The following is a 24,909-nucleotide window of genomic DNA, read 5'->3' as shown; positions in this document are numbered from 1 at the left end:
GCTCTGTTGGGGATGGAAGCGAAAACATCCCGTTATTCGGCAACAAAGCCAAGAACTTTATATACTGCAGGTTGATAGGGGATTATTTCAACACCAAGAACACATGGGTTTCACTGGGGATTGAACCCAGGACCTTCTGCGTGTAAAGCAGACGTGATTTCCACTACACTATGAAACCTTTGAAAGCCTGCAAAGTAATGGCAATTAGAGACGAGTTTTGACCGCCAGGGAAAAAAAAAACAAATTCGTAGCTCTGTTGGGGATGGAAGCGAAAACATTACATCCTTCGGCAACAAAGCCAAGAACTTCATATATTGTAGTTTAATTGAGTATAATTTCAACACCAAGAACAGATTGGTTTTACTGGGGACTGAACGCAGGACCTTCTGTGTGTTAAGCAGATGTGATGACCACTACTCTATGAAACCTGATGGAAAGTTACTGTGTATTGGCTAGCAGAGCAGAATTGTGACTGACGGGGCCTTTTTATTGCTGAAGAAAGTATTTTTTGTTAATGAAACATTTACAATTTTTATTACATATTTTATCAGTTTTATTCCTACAAAGGGATTTTGCTTAAAAGGAAGTTTACATTGAATGTGTTACTTTTTTCCACATAGTTTAGTTGTTTGCTTTTGTATTTAAAGGAACTATATATTTTAAAACAAACAGGATTTTTATAATATGGGATTATGTTTTCTGCTAAAATGGTCAATGAAAAAGAAACCCAAAATCATAGTTCTCTTGGTCAGGGAAGCCAAAATATATTATCAGTTGGCAACAAAACCAAGAATTTCATATATTACAGGTTGATAGCAAATTACTTCAACAGCGAAAACGGCTTCTTTTTACTGAGGATTGAACCCAGGACCTTCTGCGTGTGAAGTAGACGTGATGACCACTCCACTATGAAACCTGAGAAATCCTGCAAAGTAATGGCATTTAGACACGAGTTTTGACCGCCAGGGGAAAAAAATAAAATAATTTGTAGTTCTGTTTGTGATGGAAGCCAAAACATACCGTCATTCGGCAACAATGCCGAGAACTTCTTATATTGTAGTTGGATAGCGTATTATTTCAACACTAAGAACAGATTGGTTTCACTGGGGATTGACCCCAGGACCTTCTGCGTGTTTAGCAGACGTGATGACCCCTACACTATGAAACCTGACAAAATGTTACTGTGTATTGGCTAGCAGAGCAGAATTGTGACTGACGGGGCCTTTTTATTGCTGAAGGAAAGTATTTTTGGTTAATGAAACATTTACAATTATTATTACATATTTTACCAGTTTTATTCCTACAAAGGGATTTTGCTTAAATTGAAGTTTATATTGAATGTGTTACTTTTTTCTCCATAGTTTGGTCTTTTGCTTTTGTATTTATGGGAACTATATATTTTGAAACAAATAGGATTTTTATAATATGGGATTATGTTTTCTGCTAAAATGGTCAATAAAAAAGAAACCCAAAATCGTAGTTCTCTTTGTGATGGAAGCCAAAATGTATTGTCATTTGGCAACGAAACCAAGAATTTCACATATTACAAGTCGATAGGAAATTACTTCAACACCAAAAACAGAAAGGTTTCACTGGGGATTGAACCCAGGACCTTCTGCGTGTGAAGCAGACGTGATGACCACTACAATATGAAACCTTTGAAATCCTGCAAAGTAATGGCAATTAGAGACGAGTTTTGACCGCCAGGGGAAAAAAAACAAATTCGTAGCTCTGTTGGTGATGGAAGCTAAAACATCCCGTTATTCGGCAACAAAGACAAGAACTTTATATACTGCAGGTTGATAGGGGATTATTTCAACACCAAGAACACATGGGTTTCACTGGGGATTGAACCCAGGACTAGAGATGAGCGAACCGGTCCCGGTTCGGCTCGAGGTCGGTTCGCCGAACGGAGGTCCCGTTCGAGCTAGGTTCGTCGAACGTTTGACGAACCGAACTCGAACTGCATAGGAAACAATGGCAGGCAATCACAAACACAGAAAAACACCTAGAAAACACCCTCAAAGGTGTCCAAAAGGTGACAAACATTTCACAACACATGGGAAAGTGACAAGGACATATACTCATGTGAAAACAAAAGAGCAGGACAAGGAAAAAGAGGAGGACACACAGATATATGAGTATATGCAAGGAAGCATCGATTCCATTATTGTGCAACTTGAGCCCTGCTCATTTTAGGCTTCCAATCTTGATAAATTGCCTGAGCTCGCCACGTACGCCTTGGGGATCTTGTCGTGTCCTGCAGCCAGCGTTCTCTCGGAACCTGTCTTCAGTGCTGCTGGGGGTCTGCTGGCAGATAAGCACACATGTCTGTCCACTGACAATGTGGACATGGCTCTCAGAGGACTTTTCTTCCCCTGGGTCAGCCAGGGGACGGGAAAGGCACGCGTATTTTTGAGAGTGCTTCATGCAAAGCATCTTTTTCATTTTGAAAAGGGGGATTATTATTATTATTATTTATTTATAGAGCACCATTAATTCCATGGTGCTGTACATGAGAAGGGGGTTACATACAAAATACATATACAAGTTACAGTAGACAGACTAGTACAGAGGGAAGAGGGCCCTACCCTTGCGGGCTTACATTCTATAGGAGATCAACTGATGCCAGTCAAGTGGGGTGTGTGTGGCCCAATTAGTGGAAACGAGGGAGACTGTGGTTGGAGTCCCCTCGCTGTGTCTCTAAAAGAACCAAGATGAACAAGTCATGGCTCTCAGAGGACTTTTCTTCCCCTGGGTCAGCCAGGGGACGGGAAAGGCACGCGTATTTTTGAGAGTGCTTCATGCAAAGCATCTTTTTCTTTTTCAAAAGGGGGGGTCAACCGATGCCAGACAAGTGGGGTGTGTGTGGCCCAGTTAGTGGAAACGAGGGAGATTGTGGTTGGAGTCCCCTCGCTGTGTCTCTAAAAGAACCAAGATGAACAAGTCATGGCTCTCAGAGGACTTTTCTTCCCCTGGGTCAGCCAGGGGACGGGAAAGGCACGCGTATTTTTGAGAGTGCTTCATGCAAAGCATCTTTTTTTTTTTCAAAAGGGGGGGTCAACCGATGCCAGTCAAGTGGGGTGTGTGTGGCCCAGTTAGTGGAAACGAGGGAGACTGTGGTTGGAGTCCCCTCGCTGTGTCTCTAAAAGAACCAAGATGAACAAGTCATGGCTCTCAGAGGACTTTTCTTCCCCTGGGTCAGCCAGGGGACGGGAAAGGCACGCGTATTTTTGAGAGTGCTTCATGCAAAGCATCTTTTTCTTTTTCAAAAGGGGGCTCAACCGATGCCAGTCAAGTGGGGTGTGTGTGGCCCAGTTAGTGGAAACGAGGGAGACTGTGGTTGGAGTCCCCTCGCTGTGTCTCTAAAAGAACCAAGATGAACAAGTCATGGCTCTCAGAGGACTTTTCTTCCCCTGGGTCAGCCAGGGGACGGGAAAGGCACGCGTATTTTTGAGAGTGCTTCATGCAAAGCATCTTTTTCTTTTTCAAAAGGGGGCTCAACCGATGCCAGTCAAGTGGGGTGTGTGTGGCCCAGTTAGTGGAAACGAGGGAGACTGTGGTTGGAGTCCCCACGCTGTGTCTCTAAAAGAACCAAGATGAACAAGTCATGGCTCTCAGAGGACTTTTTTTCCCCTGGGTCAGCCAGGGGACGGGAAAGGCACGCGTATTTTTGAGAGTGCTTCATGCAAAGCATCTTTTTCTTTTTCAAAAGGGGGGGTCAACCGATGCCAGTCAAGTGGGGTGTGTGTTGCCCAGTTAGTGGAAACGAGGGAGACTGTGGTTGGAGTCCCCTTGCTGTGTCTCTAAAAGAACCAAGATGAACAAGTCATGGCTCTCAGAGGACTTTTCTTCCCCTGGGTCAGCCAGGGGACGGGAAAGGCACGCGTATTTTTGAGAGTGCTTCATGCAAAGCATCTTTTTCTTTTTCAAAAGGGGGGGTCAACCGATGCCAGTCAAGTGGGGTGTGTGTGGCCCAGTTAGTGGAAACGAGGGAGACTGTGGTTGGAGTCCCCTCGCTGTGTCTCTAAAAGAACCAAGATGAACAAGTCATGGCTCTCAGAGGACTTTTCTTCCCCTGGGTCAGCCAGGGGACGGGAAAGGCACGCGTATTTTTGAGAGTGCTTCATGCAAAGCATCTTTTTCTTTTTCAAAAGGGGGCTCAACCGATGCCAGTCAAGTGGGGTGTGTGTGGCCCAGTTAGTGGAAACGAGGGAGACTGTGGTTGGAGTCCCCTCGCTGTGTTTTACATGCTTTTAGAAGGTCATGACATGGCTTGGAGGTTGACTTTCATCATCTGCAAACTGTTGGCTACCAAAATGCTGCCTTTCCAACAACTGTGGTTATAGACAATGAGGAACATACTGATGAAGATGAGACACAGATACCCGATTGGGATGACAACTTAAATATTCGGTCAGGGCAAGAAGATGCTCGGTCTGAGGGGGAGGGGAGTGCAAACACAACAATTGATGATGAAGTTCTAGATCCCACCTACTGTCAACCCACAGTCAGACACTCGAGGAGGTCAACAGAGGCGGTGGAGGAGGATGCAACCGACGTCGAAGTAACCTTGTGCCTTCCTGGACACAGTCGGAGCACTGGTAGCACGTCTACAACTGCATCCTCAGCCACCACTCTGCCTCTGAGCATTATTCGGGGTGGATCAACAGGTCGCATGGCCTCTAAGCCTTGCCTATCCTGGTCCTTTTTTGACATAAAAAAAGATCGCCCAAATTATGTGATCTGTAACATTTGGCATGGTTATCTTACTAGAGGTCAAAACCTCAGCAGTTTGACAACTTCTTCCATGAATCGTCACATGAATAAATATCATATGGCCTGGTGGGAAGCTCACCGTGCTGCAATGCGGCCTAGCGGAGCCAACCATCCACCGCCTGCCCCTTCCAGTGCATCCGCGCGCTCGTCATCTTCTAGGACTGTGGGGACAGCTGTCACACCTGTTTTTCCACCCACAACTTCCACCACTGTAACCGCAACAGGCAGTTTGCTTGGTAGATCGTCAGTTGGTTTGGAAGGGGAAACAAGTGATTGTGTACAGCTCTCTCAAACATCGATAGCACCAACGTTGGAGGAAGGCAACATCATGTCTCCGCCTGCACTTTCCTCACAAACCTGCATTTTTCCAGGGACACCCTACTCAACACCGTCTACAGACAGCAGCCAGATCTCTGTCCCTCAGATGTGGTCAAATAAAAGGCCACTTACTGCGACCCATGACAAAGCTAAGTGGTTGACTCTATCCCTCTGTAAGCTGTTGGCTACCGAAATGCTGCCTTTACGCCTAGTGGACACACAGGATTTTACAGACCTTATGTCTGTCGCTGTGCCCCAGTACCAGATGCCCAATCACCACTGCTTCTCCAAGAAAAGCATGCCCGCGCTACACCAGCATGTCGCACACAACATCACCACTTCCTTGAGAAACTCTGTGTGCGACAGGGTGCATTTCAACACAGATACTTGGACCAGTAAGCATAGACAGGGTCATTACATGTCACTGACTGGGCACTGGCAAACTATGGTGAGAGATGGAGAAGGGTCTGCTGTACAAGTCTTGCCGTCCCCACGAGTTGTTTCAATCCTTCTTCTGTATGTAGAAGTTAATACACTGCTTCAGCCTCTTCAACCTCGTGTGGGTCCTCCACCTTGGCGCAAACCCTGTGTGGTCAGGCCACCCTTCCTTGCAACTGCGCACAAGGACTACCACACACCTCCTTACTATGCTGGCAGCAGAGCTCAATGCCATCAGGCGGTCAAAGTTTTACTTTGAAATGTATGGCAAATGTGAGTCACACCGCTATTCCAGAGAATAGTAGTCAGGCAGGGTCAAAACATTAATTGAGGAACAGGAACACAATGGGACGGCCAGGACTTAATCAGAAAACAAGCAGAGGTGAAATGCGGATCGGCCAACAAGGTACATAAACAGCAAGCAGGAAAAGTAGTCAGGTAACAAGCACACAAAATCCTAAAACTGAACTGGGGGTAAAATTAACCAGAGGTTCATAGCTATGTCTGGCAGTGGTCTGCAGACAGGATGGGCATAAAAAAGGGTGTGGTGTCTTCCCATTGGTTGTAGCTGAATGATGGTATTTCATCTGTGAGATACCCACCAGCTACATTCAGCCAGAGATTCTGCATCTGTCAAGGTAATGCAGCCCAGTGGGTGAGCATAACCTGCGTCCACCTGCGCCGCTGGCATCGACTCCTCTCCCATCATCAGCACTATTCATGAAAGGAACACGTTGTCACCTGGCGACCGGAGTACAAATTGACGGAGCGGACTCCGTTGGTGACTTAACAGCCGTGTGCGGCAATGATGCAAACCTGGCTGCGGGCCATCCTCAGGGCAATGTGACACACGTGCCTTGTATGGCTCACGTGTTGAACCGAATTCTCCAGCAATTTTTAAAACACCATCACGGCCTACATGGCCTTGTGCAGCGGGCACGCTCGCTATGTGCTCACTTCCATCGTGCGCACACAGCAGCTCAACAACTTTCATCACTCCGGAAGTCTTAGGGTCTGGCAGTTAAACGCCGGAAATGCGATGTTCCGACACGCAGGAATTGGAATCTGCACATGTTGCAGCGTGTGTGGCAGCACCGCAGAGCCCTGCTGAAATACGGTATGACATATATCCTGGGATAACTTGATCAAGAGGTGGTTCAGATCACGCTGCTGGAGTGGTGTCAGATCAAGGACCTATGCACCCTGCTACACAGTTCACAAATGTCGACGAAGATGTTTTGCACTGGCAATGTCATTCTCAGCGTGACAATTCTGGTCATCTACATGATGGAGCACACTGTAATAATTATTCGGAGTCAGGTGTTGGGACAAGAGGAAGGGGAGGAAGTACAGGAGGAGTCATATGCGGAAGGGATAACAAGATCTACGAGGTCCAGATGGTCAGCGGCACCTATGCGGCAGTCATGGTGAGGGAGAGGGATTAACAAGGGCGCATAGTATCAGCAAAAAGTGTTGATGAAAGTGCAGGAGCCCATGAAGAAATGGAGGACGAACTGGCGATGGGCAAGGAAGACTCAGCAGATGAGTGAGAGCTTGCTCACATTTCGGTTGTGCGAGGTTGTGGGGAGAGGGCAGAGGAAGGATGCACGATTCTCACCTCTCTGCCACCAACACACTAAGGACTTGATCCTCCTGGATGCACAAGACACATGAGCGCCTTCTTGCTGCACTACCTACATGACCCTCGGATTGTATGAATTTGAAGTAATCCTGAATACTGGGTTGCCACACTGTTAGATCCCCGGTACAAGACAAAATTTGGCGAACTAATTCCTGCCATAGAAATGGACGCACGTATACAGGAGTATCTGCAGAATGTGGTACGCAATCTTAGATCTACTTTTCCACTAAACACCAGTGCTGCACAGAGTGAATCTCAACGCTTTGTCATGGATAGGAGGAAATGGTCTTTTACTTGTCCACATCGGAGGGACCGAGGGATGGCTGCTGTGCTGAGATGGCGTTGAGTACGGTGTCCCTGCACAGTTGCACTTTTGGTCATATCCCAAAATGAGTTTAAAAAGGACAGATGCTGTTGGAAAGGGGAACAGGTGTGTTGGAAAGGGGAAAAAAGTTTTGGTCCGTGGATTTGGTGGTTAAGCAACTGTAACATTTGCTGAAGAAACACCATCTGTTACAGTGGGACTGGCAGATTTGGATAAAGTGGTATATAATCTGTGACCGCTATATAACGAAAATTAATAAGAAAAGAAAGAGAAAGGTATATATCCCCATCAGCAGTCAGTGTCCACCGTGCTCCCAGTTGGAAAAGGAGAGGTTGGCAACTGGAAGGTTTGGTGGAGGATACAGAGCTGTGTGGCTATGAAACTAATAGTAGCCTGAAACGAGTTAGACGCCATTCGGATCTGGAGACTGTGAGCCCTGTTAGCGTCACAGGGTCCACATGCCCACCCAGCCCAGGAACTCCCTGTTAACAACACAGGGGCCATTGAGTACGCTGACCGTGTGCGTAGGGGCCACACCTGTGGACAGCAGGCGCATCAGCAGCAGCAGGCCTGCTAATGCCACTGGGCTGCACAAGCAGGACTGGTAGGACAGGAGCTGGTCTTAACCGTTCTGCGTTACCAACTGTGGTGGTGGCCTGCATCCACCACCCTATCCCTGCCTACCTCTGGCCTAAAGCCGCAATGGGTTCAACACATGGAGGTGTGCTCTTTCGGAGCATAATAGAAGACTGCGCACCTCCTTGTTGGCTCCAGCCCCTTTTATAACCTGGGTCCGCCCCAAACCAGGGTGAACCACAATGCACCTCCTGGAGACAAAAGTAGAGTGACACGTCATGAGTGGCATAACTAGCGTCCTATTTGGAAACGCAACTTCAATGATGACCTCATGGCTGCCATGACCCAAACACCTCACCAGTCATCGTCTGACCATCAATAATGCGGTGACAAGTCATAGGTGTGGGCCTCTGCAAGCCATTTGGGAGGACAACTGATGCCCTGTGGTCTATATGGGACCCCCACATCAGGGCCAGGGCCAAAGAGTTCATTACCGGACCTAGTCTCTGATGCAGGAAGTGCCTGAGCATGCTCAGTAGCATGAAATACAGTCTCTGAAAAAAGACTATCAGCTTTAGCATGGTGTCTAGGCACAAAACAGGACTTAGACCCGGCACGGAATGCAAGCACCTGTGCAAAGAGGCTTTTCACACTTAGTGTGGGAGCATGCGCTGTATCCCGAAAAGAAGACTTAGCGTCAGGAATAACACAGTCAGGCTGAGCATACTCACTACGCAAAACACTGTAATTATGCTGCAGCTGGGGTACATCGGCACACGCATGCGCACTAGCTACCTCTCCACACTTAGACGTGGAGGGGAAATTGCTCTTGGAGATGCTGTCTATGAACAGAAGGAAAAGCTAAAGGAAGCCTGACTTTCTATCCCTCCGAATTATGAAATGCAGCAATGAATTCCATGAGTTTGCTATAACATTAGCGTAGCAAAATGTGCATGAGGGTGTGATGTAGAGGTGCTAGAAATAGCTTGTCACCAGTGGGGCACTAATGGAATACAACAGCCAGTTCTATGATGCCACTAAATGGCAGTATTTTGTGCTATCATTATAGCTTATTAAAAACAGAGCAGGAGGTTGTCATGCAGAGGTGCTGCACATAGATTTGCAGTAGTGTGAATAGACAAAAGTCCAATAGCCACGTTTAGGATGCCAGTAGGTACACTGAGTGTTTGCTAGTATAATGGCTGAATTTAAAAAAGTTTGAGTGTGCAATGCAGGCAGACGTGCTGCAAATATCGTTCCAATAGTGTGAATAGACAAAAGTACAATAGCCACGTTTAGGATGCCAGTAGGTACACTGAGTGTTTGCTAGTATAATGGCTGAGTTTAAAAAAGTTTGAGTGTGCAATGCAGGCAGACGTGCTGCAAATATCGTTCCAATAGTGTGAATAGACAAAAGTACAATAGCCACGTTTAGGATGCCAGTAGGTACACTGAGTGTTTGCTAGTATAATGGCTGAATTTAAAAACGTTTGAGTGTGCAATGCAGGCAGACGTGCTGCAAATATCGTTCCAATAGTGTGAATAGACAAAAGTACAATAGCCACGTTTAGGATGCCAGTAGGTACACTGAGTGTTTGCTAGTATAATGGCTGAATTTAAAAAAGTTTGAGTGTGCAATGCAGGCAGACGTGCTGCAAATATCGTTCCAATAGTGTGAATAGACAAAAGTCCAATAGCCACGTTTAGGATGCCACTAGGTACACTGAGTGTTTGCTAGTATAATGGCTGAGTTTAAAAAAGTTTGAGTGTGCAATGCAGGCAGACGTGCTGCAAATATCGTTCCAATAGTGTGAATAGACAAAAGTACAATAGCCACGTTTAGGATGCCAGTAGGTACACTGAGTGTTTGCTAGTATAATGGCTGAATTTAAAAAAGTTGGAGTGTGCAATGCAGGCAGACGTGCTGCAAATATCGTTCCAATAGTGTGAATAGACAAAAGTACAATAGCCACGTTTAGGATTCCAGTAGGTACACTAAGTGTTTGCTAGTATAATGGCTGAGTTTAAAAAAGTTTGAGTGTGCAATGCAGGCAGACGTGCTGCAAATATCGTTCCAATAGTGTGAATAGACAAAAGTACAATAGCCACGTTTAGGATGCCAGTAGGTACACTGAGTGTTTGCTAGTATAATGGCTGAATTTAAAAAAGTTTGAGTGTGCAATGCAGGCAGATGTGCTGCAAATATCGTTCCAATAGTGTGAATAGACAAAAGTCCAATAGCCACGTTTAGGATGCCACTAGGTACACTGAGTGTTTGCTAGTATAATGGCTGAGTTTAAAAAAGTTTGAGTGTGCAATGCAGGCAGACGTGCTGCAAATATCGTTCCAATAGTGTGAATAGACAAAAGTACAATAGCCACATTTAGGATGCCAGTAGGTACACTGAGTGTTTGCTAGTATAATGGCTGAATTTAAAAAAGTTTGAGTGTGCAATGCAGGCAGACGTGCTGCAAATATCGTTCCAATAGTGTGAATAGACAAAAGTCCAATAGCCACGTTTAGGATGCCACTAGGTACACTGAGTGTTTGCTAGTATAATGGCTGAGTTTAAAAAAGTTTGAGTGTGCAATGCAGGCAGACGTGCTGCAAATATCGTTCCAATAGTGTGAATAGACAAAAGTACAATAGCCACGTTTAGGATGCCAGTAGGTACACTGAGTGTTTGCTAGTATAATGGCTGAATTTAAAAAAGTTTGAGTGTGCAATGCAGGCAGACGTGCTGCAAATATCGTTCCAATAGTGTGAATAGACAAAAGTCCAATAGCCACGTTTAGGATGCCACTAGGTACACTGAGTGTTTGCTAGTATAATGGCTGAGTTTAAAAAAGTTTGAGTGTGCAATGCAGGCAGACGTGCTGCAAATAACGTTCCAATACTGTGAATAGACAAAAGTACAATAGCCACGTTTAGGATGCCAGTAGGTACACTGAGTGTTTGCTAGTATAATGGCTGAATTTAAAAAAGTTGGAGTGTGCAATGTAGGCAGACGTGCTCTGCAAATGTCTTTGCACTAGTGGGACTATAGCAAAGTCCAATAGCCACGTTTAGGATGCCACTAGGTACACTGAGTGTTTGCTAGTATAATGGCTTAGTTTAAAAAAGTTGGAGTGTGCAATGCAGGCAGACGTGCTCTGCAAATGTCTTTGCACTAGTGGGACTATAGCAAAGTCCAATAGCCACGTTTAGGATGCCACTAGGTACACTGAGTGTTTGCTAGTATAATGGCTTAGTTTAAAAAAGTTGGAGTGTGCAATGCAGGCAGACGTGCTCTGCAAATGTCTTTGCACTAGTGGGACTATAGCAAAGTCCAATAGCCACGTATAGGATGCCACTAGGTACACTGAGTGTTTGCTAGTAAAATTGCTTAGTTTAAAAAAGTTGGAGTGTGCAATGCAGGCAGACGTGCTCTGCAAATGTCTTTGCACTAGTGGGACTATAGCAAAGTCCAATAGCCACGTTTAGGATGCCACTAGGTACACTGAGTGTTTGCTAGTATAATGGCTTAGTTATAATGAGTTGGAGTGTGCAGAGGACAGGAGGGTACAGTGGCAGGATTGTGGTGCTCTGAGTAGAGGAATGGAAGCCTGCCTTTCTATTCCCTCCTAATGGTGAAATGCAGGGAGGAAATCCCTGACCTTGGCTACACAGACGCTGTCTCTGTTTTCGGGACCTGTCACCTATGGCTCTCTGACCCTGCTGGTTTGAGTTCTTAAAAGGACTGCTATGAAGTGCTCTCCCTAAGCTGTCTAACGCTGTGTATGCAGCGCATACAGCTGTATCGGCGATAGGACTCAGGAGGATGGAGCTGCGACAGTGATGTCTGTCACCAAAGACGCAGAAGGCAGATAATGGCGTCCTGGAAGAAAATGTCCGGTTTTATAATGCAGGGACATGTGACATGGACATCCTATCACACATGCCGTTGCTTCTCTGGCTCAAAGTCCACTTAGCTGTGTGTGTGTCTGGGATTGGCTGACATGCTGGCCCGCCCCACAAGACGCGCGCGCTTAGGGAAGGAAGACAAGAAAAAAAAAAAAAAATGGCGATCGCCATTATAGAAACAGCAGTGATCTGAAGGCGCTGTTCACGCACACTATACACTGAAATGTCATAATAGTGTGATTCACAGAGTGACTTACACTATTACAGCAGAAACCAAGCTAGGATTTAGCTGTTTTTTTGCTGCTAGAACCGTTCTCGAACGTTTCTAGAACTATCGAGCTTTTGCAAAAAGCTCGAGTTCTAGTTCGATCTAGAACATGCCCCAAAATCACTCGAGCCTAGAACTGGAGAACCACGAACCACGAACCGCGCTCAACTCTATTAGAGACGAGTTTTGACCGCCAGGGGAAAAAAAAAATAATTTGTAGTTCTGTTTGTGATGGAAGCCAAAACATCCCGTCATTCGGCAACAAAGCCGAGAACTTCATATATTGGAGTTGGATAGCGTATTATTTCAACACTAAGAACAGATTGGTTTCACTGGGGATTGAACCCAGGACCTTTTGCGTGTTAAGCAGACGTGATGACCACTTCTCTATGAAACCTGATGGAAATTTACTGTGTATTGGCTAGCAGAGCAGAATTGTGACTGACGGGGCCTTTTTATTGCTGAAGGAAAGTATTTTTGGTTAATGAAACATTTACAATTATTATTACATATTTTACCAGTTTTATTCCTACAAAGGGATTTTGCTTAAATTGAAGTTTATATTGAATGTGTTACTTTTTTCTCCATAGTTTGGTCTTTTGCTTTTGTATTTTTGGGAACTATATATTTTGAAACAAATAGGATTTTTATAATATGGGATTATGTTTTCTGCTAAAATGGTCAATAAAAAAGAAACCCAAAATCGTAGTTCTCTTTGTGATGGAAGCCAAAATGTATTGTCATTTGGCAACGAAACCAAGAATTTCACATATTACAAGTCGATAGGAAATTACTTCAACACCAAAAACAGATTGGTTTCACTGGGGATTGAACCCAAGACCTTCTGCGTGTGAAGCAGACGTGATTTCCACTACACTATGAAACCTTTGAAAGCCTGCAAAGTAATGGCAATTAGAGACGAGTTTTGACCGCCAGGGAAAAAAAAAACAAATTCGTAGCTCTGTTGGGGATGGAAGCCAAAACATCCCATCATTCAGCAATAAAACCAAGAACTTCATATATTGTAGTTTAATTGAGTATTATTTCAACACCATGAACAGATTGGTTTTACTGGGGATTGAACGCAGGACCTTCCGCGTGTTAAACAGACGTGATGACCACTACTCTATGAAACCTGATGGAAAGTTACTGTGTATTGGCTAGCAGAGCAGAATTGTGACTGACGGGGCCTTTTTATTGCTGAAGGAAAGTATTTTTGGTTAATGAAACATTTACAATTTTTATTACATATTTTACCAGTTTTATTCCTACAAAGGGATTTTGCTTAAAAGGAAGTTTACATTGAATGTGTTACTTTTTTCCACATAGTTTAGTTGTTTGCTTTTGTATTTAAAGGAACTATATATTTTGAAACAAACAGGATTTTTATAATATGGGATTATGTTTTCTGCTAAAATGGTCAATAAAAAAGAAACCCAAAATCGTAGTTCTCTTGGTGATGGAAGCCAAAATATATTATCAGTTGGCAACAAAACAAAGAATTTCATATGTTACAGGTTGATAGCAAATTACTTCAACAGTGAAAACGGCTTGATTTTACTAGGGATTGAACCCAGGACCTTCTGCGTGTGAAGTAGACGAGATGACGACTCCACTATAAAATCTGTGAAATCCTGCAAAGTAATGGCATTTAGAGACGAGTTTTGACCGCCAGGGGAAAAAAAAAAAAAATTTGTAGTTCTGTTTGTGATGGAAGCCAAAACATCCCGTCATTCGGCAACAAATCCGAGAGCTTCATATATTGTAGTTGGATAGCGTATTATTTCAACACTAAGAACAGATTGGTTTCACTGGGGATTAAACCCAGGACCTTCTGTGTGTTAAGCAGACGTGATGACCACTACACTATGAAACCTGACGAAAAGTTACTGTGTATTGGCTAGCAGAGCAGAATTGTGACTGACGGGGCCTTTTTATTGCTGAAGGAAAGTATTTTTGGTTAATGAAACATTTACAATTATTATTACATATTTTACCAGTTTTATTCCTAGAAAGGGATTTTGCTTAAATTGAAGTTTATATTGAATGTGTTACTTTTTTCTCCATAGTTTGGTCTTTTGCTTTTGCATTTATGGGAACTATATATTTTGAAACAAATAGGATTTTTATAACATGGGATTATGTTTTCTGCTAAAATGGTCAATAAAAAAGAAACCCAAAATCGTAGTTCTCTTTGTGATGGAAGCCAAAATGTATTGTCATTTGGCAACGAAACCAAGAATTTCACATATTACAAGTCGATAGGAAATTACTTCAACACCAAAAACAGATTGGTTTCACTGGGGATTGAACCCAGGACCTTCTGCGTGTTTAGCAGACGTGATGACCACTACACTATGAAACCTTTGAAATTCTGCAAAGTAATGGCAATTAGAGACGAGTTTTGACTGCCAGGGGAAAAAAAACAAATTCGTAGCTCTGTTGGTGATGGAAGCTAAAACATCCCGTTATTCAGCAACAAAGCCGAGAACTTTATATACTGCAGGTTGATAGGGGATTATTTCAACACCAAGAACACATGGGTTTCACTGGGGATTGAACCCAGGACCTTCTGCGTGTAAAGCAGACGTGATTTCCACTACACTATGAAACCTTTGAAAGCCTGCAAAGTAATGGCAATTAGAGACGAGTTTTGACCGCCAGGGAAAAAAAAACCAAATTCGTAGCTCTGTTCGGGATGGAAGCCAAAACATCCCATCATTCGGCAACAAAGCCAAGAACTTCATATATTGTAGTTTAATTGAGTATTATTTCAACACCAAGAACAGATTGGTTTTACTGGGTACTGAACGCAGGACCTTCTGCGCGTTAAGCAGACGTGATGACCACTACTCTATGAAACCTGATGGAAAGTTACTGTCTATTGGCTAGCAGAGCAGAATTGTGACTGACGTTGCCTTTTTATTGCTGAAGAAAGTATTTTTTGTTAATGAAACATTTACAATTTTTATTACATATTTTACCAGTTTTATTCCTACAAAGAAATTTTACTTAAAAGGAAGTTTACATTGAATGTGTTACTTTTTTCCACATGTTTTAGTTGTTTGCTTTTGTATTTAAAGGAACTATATATTTTGAAACAAACAGAATTTTTATAATATGGGATTATGTTTTCTGCTAAAATGGTCAATAAAAAAGAAACCCAAAATCGTAGTTCTCTTGGTAATAAAAGCCAAAATATATTATCAGTTGGCAACAAAACAAAGAATTTCATATGTTACAGGTTGATAGCAAATTACTTCAACAGCGAAAACGGCTTGTTTTTACTGGGGATTGAACCCAGGACCTTCTGCGTGTGAAGTAGACGAAATGACGACTCCACTATGAAACTTGTGAAATCCTGCAAAGTAATGGCATTTAGAGACGAGTTTTGACCGCCAGGGGAAAAAAAATAATAATTTGTAGTTCTGTTTGTGATGGAAGCCAAAAAATCCCGTCATACGGCAACAAAGCCGAGAACTTCATATATTGTAGTTGGATAGCGTATTTTTTCAACACTAAGAACAGATTGGTTTCACTGGGGATTGCGCCCAGGACCTTCTGCGTGTTAAGCAGATATGACGACCACTACACTATGAAACCTGACGATAAGTTACTGTGTATTGGCTAGCAGACCAGAATTGTGACTGACGGGGCCTTTTTATTTCTGAAGGAAAGTATTTTTGGTTAATGAAACATTTACAATTATTATTACATATTTTACCAGTTTTATTCCTACAAAGTGATTTTGATTAAATTGAAGTTTATATTGAATGTGTTACTTTTTTCTCCATAGTTTGGTCTTTTGCTTTTGTATTTATGGGAACTATATATTTTGAAACAAATAGGATTTTTATAATATGGGATTATGTTTTCTGCTAAAATGGTCAATAAAAAAGAAACCCAAAATCGTAGTTCTCTTTGTGATGGAAGCCAAAATGTATTGTCATTTGGCAACGAAACCAAGAATTTCACATATTACAAGTCGATAGGAAATTATTTCAAAACCAAAAACAGATTGGTTTCACTGGGGATTCAACCCAGGACCTTCTGCGTGTGAAGCAGACGTGATGACCACTACACTATGAAACCTTTGAAATTCTGCTAAGTAATGGCAATTAGAGACGAGTTTTGACTGCCAGGGGAAAAAAAACAAATTCGTAGCTCTGTTGGTGATGGAAGCTAAAACATCCCGTTATTCGGCAACAAAGCCAAGAACTTTATATACTGCGGGTTGATAGGGGATTATTTCAACACCAAGAACACATGGGTTTCACTGGGGATTGAACCCAGGACCTTCTGCGTGTGAAGCAGACGTGATTTCCACTACACTATGAAACCTTTGAAAGCCTGCAAAGTAATGGCAATTAGAGACGAGTTTTGACCGCCAGGGAAAAAAAAACAAATTCGTAGCTCTGTTCGGGATGGAAGCCAAAACATCCCATCATTCGGCAACAAAGCCAAGAACTTCATATATTGTAGTTTAAGTGAGTATTATTTCAACACCAAGAACAGATTGGTTTTACTGGGGATTGAACGCAGGACCTTCTGCGTGTTAAGCAGACGTGATGACCACTACTCTATGAAACCTGATGGAAAGTTATTGTGTATTGGCTAGCAGAGCAGAATTGTGACTGACGGGGCCTTTTTATTGCTGAAGGAAAGTATTTTTGGTTAATGAAACATTTACAATTTTTATTACATATTTTACCAGTTTTATTCCTACAAAGGGATTTTGCTTAAAAGGAAGTTTACATTGAATGTGTTACTTTTTTCCACATAGTTTAGTTGTTTGCTTTTGTATTTAAAGGAACTATATATTGTGAAACAAACAGAATTTTTATAATATGGGATTATGTTTTCTGCTAAAATGGTCAATAAAAAAGAAACCCAAAATCGTAGTTCTCTTGGTGATGGAAGCCAAAATATATTATCAGTTGGCAACAAAAGAAAGAATTTCATATGTTACAGGTTGATAGCAAATTACTTCCCATCATTCGGCAACAAAGCCAAGAACTTCATATATTGTAGTTTAATTGAGTATTATTTCAACACCAAGAACAGATTGGTTTTACTGGGGATTGAACGCAGGACCTGCTGCGTGTTAAGCAGACATGATGACCACTACTCTATGAAACCTTATGGAAAGTTACTGTGTATTGGCTAGCAGAGCAGAATTGTGACTGACGGGGCCTTTTTATTGCTGAAGGAAAGTATTTTTTGTTAATGAAACATTTACAATTTTTATTACATATTTTACCAGTTTTATTCCTACAAAGGGAATTTGCTTAAAAGGAAGTTTACATTGAATGTGTTACTTTTTTCCACATAGCTTAGTTGTTTGCTTTTGTATTTAAAGGAACTATATATTTTGAAACAAACAGGATTTTTATAATATGGGATTATGTTTTCTGCTAAAATGGTAAATAAAAAAGAAACCCAAAATCGTAGTTCTCTTGGTGATAAAAGCCAAAATATATTATCAGTTGGCAACAAAACAAAGAATTTCATATGTTACAGGTTGATAGCAAATTACTTCAACAGCAAAAACGGCTTGTTTTTACTGGGGATTGAACCCAGGACCTTCTGAGTGTGAAGTAGACGTGATGACGACTCCACTATGAAACTTGTGAAATTCTGCAAAGTAATGGCATTTAGAGACGAGTTTTGACCGCCAGGGGAAAAAAAAAATAATTTGTTGTTCTGTTTGTGATGGAAGCCAAAACATCCCGTCATACGGCAACAAAGCCGAGAACTTCATATATTGTAGTTGGATAGCGTATTATTTCAACACTAAGAACAGATTGTTTTCACTGGGGATTGAACACAGGACCTTCTTCGTGTTAAGCAGACGTGATGACCACTACACTATGAAACCTGACGATAAGTTACTGTGTATTGGCTAGCAGAGCAGAATTGTGACTGACGGGGCCTTTTTATTGCTGAAGGAAAGTATTTTTGGTTAATGAAACATTTACAATTATTATTACATATTTTACCAGTTTTATTCCTACAAAGGGATTTTGCTTAAATTGAAGTTTATATTGAAGGTGTTACTTTTTTAACCATAGTTTGGTCTTTTGCTTTTGTATTTATGGGAACTATATATTTTGAAACAAATAGGATTTTTATAATATGGGATTATGTTTTCTGCTAAAATGGTCAATAAAAAAAAAAACCAAAATCGTAGTTCTCTTTGTGATGGAAGCCAAAATGTATTGTCATTTGGCAACGAAACCAAGAATTTCACATATTACAAGTCGATAGGAAATTACTTCAACACCAAAAACAGATTGGTTTTACTGGGGATTGAACCCAGGAACTTCTGCGTGTGAAGCAGACGTGATGACCACTACACTATGAAACCTTTGATATCCTGCAAAGTAATGGCAATTAGAGACGAGTTTTGACCGCCAGGGAAAAAAAAACAAATTCGTAGCTCTGTTGGTGATGGAAGCTAAAACATCCCGTTATTCGGCAACAAAGCCAAGAAATTTATATACTGCAGGTTGATAGGGGATTATTTCATCACCAAGAACACATGGGTTTCACTGGGGATTGAACCCAGGACCTTCTGCGTGTAAAGCAGACGTGATTTCCACTACACTATGAAACCTTTGAAAGCCTGCAAAGTAATGGCAATTAGAGACGAGTTTTGACCGCCAGGGAAAAAAAAAAAACAAATTCGTAGCTCTGTTGGGGATGAAAGCCAAAATATCCCATCATTCGGCAACAAAGCCAAGAACTTCATATATTGTCGTTTAATTGAGTATTATTTCAACACCAAGAACAGATTGGTTTTACTGGGGATTGAACGCAGGACCGTCTGCGTGTTAAGCAGTCGTGATGACCACTACTCTATGAAACCTGATGGAAAGTTACTGTGTATTGGCTAGCAGAGCAGAATTGTGACTGACGGGGCCTTTTTATTGCTGAAGGAAAGTATTTTTGGTTAATGAAACATTTACAATTTTTATTACATATTTTACCAGTTTTATTCCTACAAAGGGATTTTGCTTAAAAGGAAGTTTACATTGAATGTGTTACTTTTTTCCACATAGTTTAGCTGTTTGCTTTTGTATTTAAAGGAACTATATATTTTGAAACAAACAGGATTTTTATAATATGGGATTATGTTTTCTGCTAAAATGGTCAATAAAAAAGAAACCCAAAATCGTAGCTCTCTTGGTGAGGGAAGCCAAAATATATTATCAGTTGGCAACAAAACCAAGAAGTTCATATATTACAGGTTGATAGCAAATTACTTCAACAGCGAAAACGGCTTGTTTTTACTGGGGATTGAACCTAGAACCTTCTGCATGTGAAGTAGACGTGATGACCACTCCACTATGAAACCTGTGAAATCCTTCAAAGTAATGGCATTTAGAGACGAGTTTTGACAGCCAGGGGAAAAAAAAAAAATAATTTGTAGTTCTGTTTGTGATGGAAGCCAAAACATACTGTCATTCGGCAACAATGCCGAAAAGTTCATATATTGTAGTTGGATAGCGTATTATTTCAACACTAAGAACAGATTGGTTTCACTGGGGATTGAACCCAGGACCTTCTGCGTGTTAAGCAGACGTGATGACCAGTACACTATGAAACCTGACGAAAAGTTACTGTGTATTGGCTAGCAGAGCAGAATTGTGACTGACGGGGCCTTTTTATTGCTGAAGGAAAGTATTTTTGGTTAATGAAACATTTACAATTATTATTACATATTTTACCAGTTTTATTCCTACAAAGGGATTTTGCTTAAATTGAAGTTTATATTGAAGGTGTTACTTTTTTCTCCATAGTTTGGTCTTTTGCTTTTGTATTTATGGGAACTATATATTTTGAAACAAATAGGATTTTTATAATATGGGATTATGTTTTCTGCTAAAATGGTCAATAAAAAAGAAACCCAAAATCGTAGTTCTCTTTGTGATGGAAGCCAAAATGTATTGTCATTTGGCAACGAAACCAAGAATTTCACATATTACAAGTCGATAGGAAATTACTTCAACACCAAAAACAGATTGGTTTTACTGGGGATTGAACCCAGGACCTTCTGCGTGTGAAGCAGACGTGATGACCACTACACTATGAAACCTTTGATATCCTGCAAAGTAATGGCAATTAGAGACGAGTTTTGACCGCCAGGGAAAAAAAAACAAATTCGTAGCTCTGTTGGTGATGGAAGCTAAAACATCCCGTTATTCGGCAACAAAGCCAAGAAATTTATATACTGCAGGTTGATAGGGGATTATTTCATCACCAAGAACACATGGGTTTCACTGGGGATTGAACCCAGCACCTTCTGCGTGTAAAGCAGACGTGATTTCCACTACACTATGAAACCTTTGAAAGCCTGCAAAGTAATGGCAATTAGAGACGAGTTTTGACCGCCAGGGAAAAAAAAAAACAAATTCGTAGCTCTGTTGGGGATGGAAGCCAAAATATCCCATCATTCGGCAACAAAGCCAAGAACTTCATATATTGTCGTTTAATTGAGTATTATTTCAACACCAAGAACAGATTGGTTTTACTGGGGATTGAACGCAGGACCGTCTGCGTGTTAAGCAGACGTGATGACCACTACACTATGAAACCTTTGAAATCCTGCAAAGTAATGGCAATTAGAGACGAGTTTTGACCGCCAGGGGAAAAAAAACAAATTCGTAGCTCTGTTGGTGATGGAAGCTAAAACATCCCGTTATTCGGCAACAAAGCCAAGAAATTTATATACTGCAGGTTGAGAGGGGATTATTTCAACACCAAGAATACATGGGTTTCACTGGGGAGTGAACCCAGGACCTTCTGTGTGTTTAGCAGACGTGATTTCCACTACACTATGAAACCTTTGAAAGCCTGCAAAGTAATGGCAATTAGAGATGAGTTTTGACCGCCAGGGAAAAAAAAACCAAATTCGTAGCTCTGTTGGGGATGGAAGCCAAAACATCCCATCATTCGGCAACAAAGCCAAGAACTTCATATATAGTAGTTTAATTGAGTATTATTTCAACAACAAGAACAGATTGGTTTTACTGGGGATTGAACGCAGGACCTTCTGCGTGTTAAGCAGACGTGATGACCACTACTCTATGAAACCTGATGGAAAGTTACTGTGTATTGGCTAGCAGAGCAGAATTGTGACTGACGGGGCCTTTTTATTGCTGAAGGAAAGTATTTTTGGTTGATGAAACATTTACAATTTTTATTACATATTTTACCAGTTTTATTCCTACAAAGGGATTTTGCTTAAAAGGAAGTTTACATTGAATGTGTTACTTTTTTCCACATAGTTTAGTTGTTTGCTTTTGTATTTAAAGGAACTATATATTTTGAAACAAACAGGATTTTTATAATATGGGATTATGTTTTCTGCTAAAATGGTCAATAAAAAAGAAACCCAAAATCGTAGTTCTCTTGGTGAGGGAAGCCAAAATATATTATCAGTTGGCAACAAAACCAAGAATTTCATATATTACAGGTTGATAGCAAATTACTTCAACAGGGAAAACGGCTTGTTTTTACTGGGGATTGAACCCAGAACCTTCTGCATGTGAAGTAGACGTGATGACCACTCCACTATGAAACCTGTGAAATCCTGCAAAGTAATGGCAATTAGAGATGAGTTTTGACAGCCAGGGGAAAAAAAAAAAAAATAATTTGTAGTTCTGTTTGTGATGGAAGCCAAAACATATCGTCATTCGGCAACAATGCAGAGAACTTCATATATTGTAGTTGGATAGCGTATTATTTCAACACTAAGAACAGATTGGTTTCACTGGGGATTGAACACAGGACCTTCTGCGTGTTAAGCAGATGTGATGACCACTACACTATTAAACCTGACGAAAAGTTACTGTGTATTGGCTAGCAGAGCAGAATTGTGACTGACGGGGCCTTTTTATTGCTGAAGGAAAGTATTTTTGGTTAATGAAACATTTACAATTATTATTACATATTTTACCAGTTTTATTCCTAGAAAGGGATTTTGCTTAAATTGAAGTTTATATTTAATGTGTTACTTTTTTCTCCATAGTTTGGTCTTTTGCTTTTGTATTTATGGGAACTATATATTTTGAAACAAATAGGATTTTTATAATATGGGATTATGTTTTCTGCTAAAATGGTCAATAAAAAAGAAACCCAAAATCGTAGTTCTCTTTGTGATGGAAGCCAAAATGTATTGTCATTTGGCAACGAAACTAAGAATTTCACATATTACAAGTCGATAGGAAATTACTTCAACACCAAAAACAGATTGGTTTCACTGGGGATTGAACCCAGGACCTTCTGCGTGTAAAGCAGATGTGATTTCCACTACACTATGAAACCTTTGAATGCCTGCAAAGTAATGGCAATTAGAGACGAGTTTTGACCGCCAGGAAAAAAAAAACAAATTCGTAGCTCTTTTGGGGATGGAAGCCAAAACATCCCATCATTCGGCAACAAAGCCAAGAACTTCATATATTGTAGTTTAATTGAGTATTATTTCAACACCAAGAACAGATTGGTTTTACTGGGGATTGAACCCAGGACCTACTGCGTGTAAAGCAGACGTAATTTCTACTACACTATGAAACCTTTGAAATCTTGCAAAGTAATGGCAATTAGAGTCGAGTTTTGACCGCCAGGGGAAAAAAAACAAATTCGTAGCTCTGTTGGTGATGGAAGCTAAAACATCCCGTTATTCGGCAACAAAGCCAAGAACTTTATATACTGCAGGTTGATAGGGGATTATTTCAACACCAAGAACACATGGGTTTCACTGGGGATTGAACCCAGGACCGTCTGCGTGTAAAGCAGATGTGATTTCTACTACACTATGAAACCTTTGAAAGCCTGCAAAGTAATGGCAATTAGAGACGAGTTTTGACCGCCAGGGGAAAAAAAAACAAATTTGTAGCTCTGTTGGTGATGTAAGCTAAAACATCCGGTCATTCGGCAACAAACCCAAGAACATCATATACTGCAGGTTGATAGGGTTTTATTTCAACACCATGAACAGATAGGTTTTATTAAGGATTCAACCTAGGACCTTCTGCGTGTTAAGCAGATGTTATGAGCACTACACTTTGAAACCTGATGGTAAGTTACTGTGTATTGGCTAGCAGAGCAGAAGTGTGACTGACGGGCCTTTTTTATTTCTGAAGGAAAGTATTTTTGGTTAATGAAACATTTACAATTTTTATTACATATTTTACCAGTTTTATTCCTACAAAGGGATTTTGCTTAAATGGAAGTTTACATTGAATGTGTTACTTTTTTCTACATAGTTTAGTCGTTTGCTTTTGTATTTAAAGGAACTATATATTTTGAAACAAACAGGATTTTTATAATATGGGATTATGTTTTCTGCTAAAATGGTCAATAAATAAGAAACCCAAAATCGTAGTTCTTTTGGTGATGGAAGCCAAAATATATTATCAGTTGGCAACAAAACCAAGAATTTCATATATTACAGGTGTATAGCATATTAATTCAACAGCGAAAACAGCTTGTTTTTACTGGGGATTGAACCCAGTGGCCTTCTGCGTGTGAAGCAGACGTGATGAAAACTACACTATGAAACCTTTGAAATCCTGCAAAGTAATGGCAATTACAGGCGAGTTTTGACCGCCAGGGGAAAAAAAACAAATTTGTAGATCTGTTGGTGATGGAAGCTAAAACATCCCGTTATTCTGCAACAAAGCCAAGAACTTTATAGATTGCAGGTTGATAGGATATTATTTCAACACCAAGAACACATGGGTTTCACTGGGGATTGAACCCAGGGCCTTCTGCGTGTAAAGCAAACGTGATTTCCACTACACTATGAAACCTTTGAAAGCCTGCAAAGTAATGGCAATTAGAGACGAGTTTTGACCGCCAGGGAAAAAAAAAACCAAATTCGTAGCTCTGTTGGTGATGGAAGCCAAAACATCCCATCATTCGGCAACAAAGCCAAGAACTTCATATATTGTAGTTTAATTGGGTATTATTTCAACACCAAGAACAGATTGGTTTCACTGGGGATTGATCTCAGGACCTTCTGCGTGTTAAGCAGAAATGATGACCACTACTCTATGAAACCTGATGGAAAGTTACTGTGTATTGGCTAGCAGAGCAGAATTGTGACTGACGGGGCCTTTTTAGTGCTGAAGGAAAGTATTTTTGGTTAATGAAACATTTACAATTATTATTACATATTTTACCAGTTTTATTCCTACAAAGGGATTTTGCTTAAATTGAAGTTTATATTGAATGTGTTACTTTTTTCTCCATAGTTTGGTCTTTTGCTTTTGCATTTATGGGAACTATATATTTTGAAACAAATAGGATTTTTATAATATGGGATTATGTTTTCTGCTAAAATGGTCAATAAAAAAGAAACCCAAAATCGTAGTTCTCTTTGTGATGGAAGCCAAAATGTATTGTCATTTGGCAACAAAACCAAGAATTTCACATATTACAAGTCGATAGGAAATTACTTTAACACCAAAAACAGATTGGTTTCACTGGGGATTGAACCCAGGACTTTCTGCGTGTGAAGCAGACGTGATGACCACTACACTATGAAACCTTTGAAATCCTGCAAAATAATGGCAATTAGAGACGAGTTTTGACCGCTAGGGAAAAAAAAACAAATTCGTAGCTCTGTTGGTGATGGAAGCTAAAACATCCCGT

The 24,909-nt window shown here is 41.0% G+C and overlaps 5 non-coding genes across 5 annotated transcripts; all 5 read right to left on the bottom strand.

Annotated features, from left to right (window-relative positions):
• Positions 1-105: 105 nt before the first annotated feature.
• TRNAV-UAC (transfer RNA valine (anticodon UAC)) lies at positions 106-178 on the bottom strand. The gene has a single exon. It is a non-coding gene; the product is annotated as a tRNA-Val (tRNA).
• A 14,612-nt stretch (positions 179-14,790) lies between these two features.
• On the bottom strand, positions 14,791-14,863 carry TRNAV-UAC (transfer RNA valine (anticodon UAC)). Its single transcript has one exon. It is a non-coding gene; the product is annotated as a tRNA-Val (tRNA).
• A 3,929-nt stretch (positions 14,864-18,792) lies between these two features.
• Positions 18,793-18,865, bottom strand: TRNAV-UAC (transfer RNA valine (anticodon UAC)). Its single transcript has one exon. It is a non-coding gene; the product is annotated as a tRNA-Val (tRNA).
• Positions 18,866-22,505: 3,640 nt separating this feature from the next.
• TRNAV-UAC (transfer RNA valine (anticodon UAC)) lies at positions 22,506-22,578 on the bottom strand. Its single transcript has one exon. It is a non-coding gene; the product is annotated as a tRNA-Val (tRNA).
• A 1,414-nt stretch (positions 22,579-23,992) lies between these two features.
• On the bottom strand, positions 23,993-24,065 carry TRNAV-UAC (transfer RNA valine (anticodon UAC)). The gene has a single exon. It is a non-coding gene; the product is annotated as a tRNA-Val (tRNA).
• Positions 24,066-24,909: the final 844 nt, after the last annotated feature.

The sequence above is a fragment of the Anomaloglossus baeobatrachus genome, chromosome 2 (genome assembly GCF_048569485.1).
Source record: "Anomaloglossus baeobatrachus isolate aAnoBae1 chromosome 2, aAnoBae1.hap1, whole genome shotgun sequence".
In the NCBI taxonomy this organism is placed as follows: domain Eukaryota; kingdom Metazoa; phylum Chordata; class Amphibia; order Anura; family Aromobatidae; genus Anomaloglossus; species Anomaloglossus baeobatrachus.
This window is presented reverse-complemented; position numbering and strand designations above follow the sequence as displayed.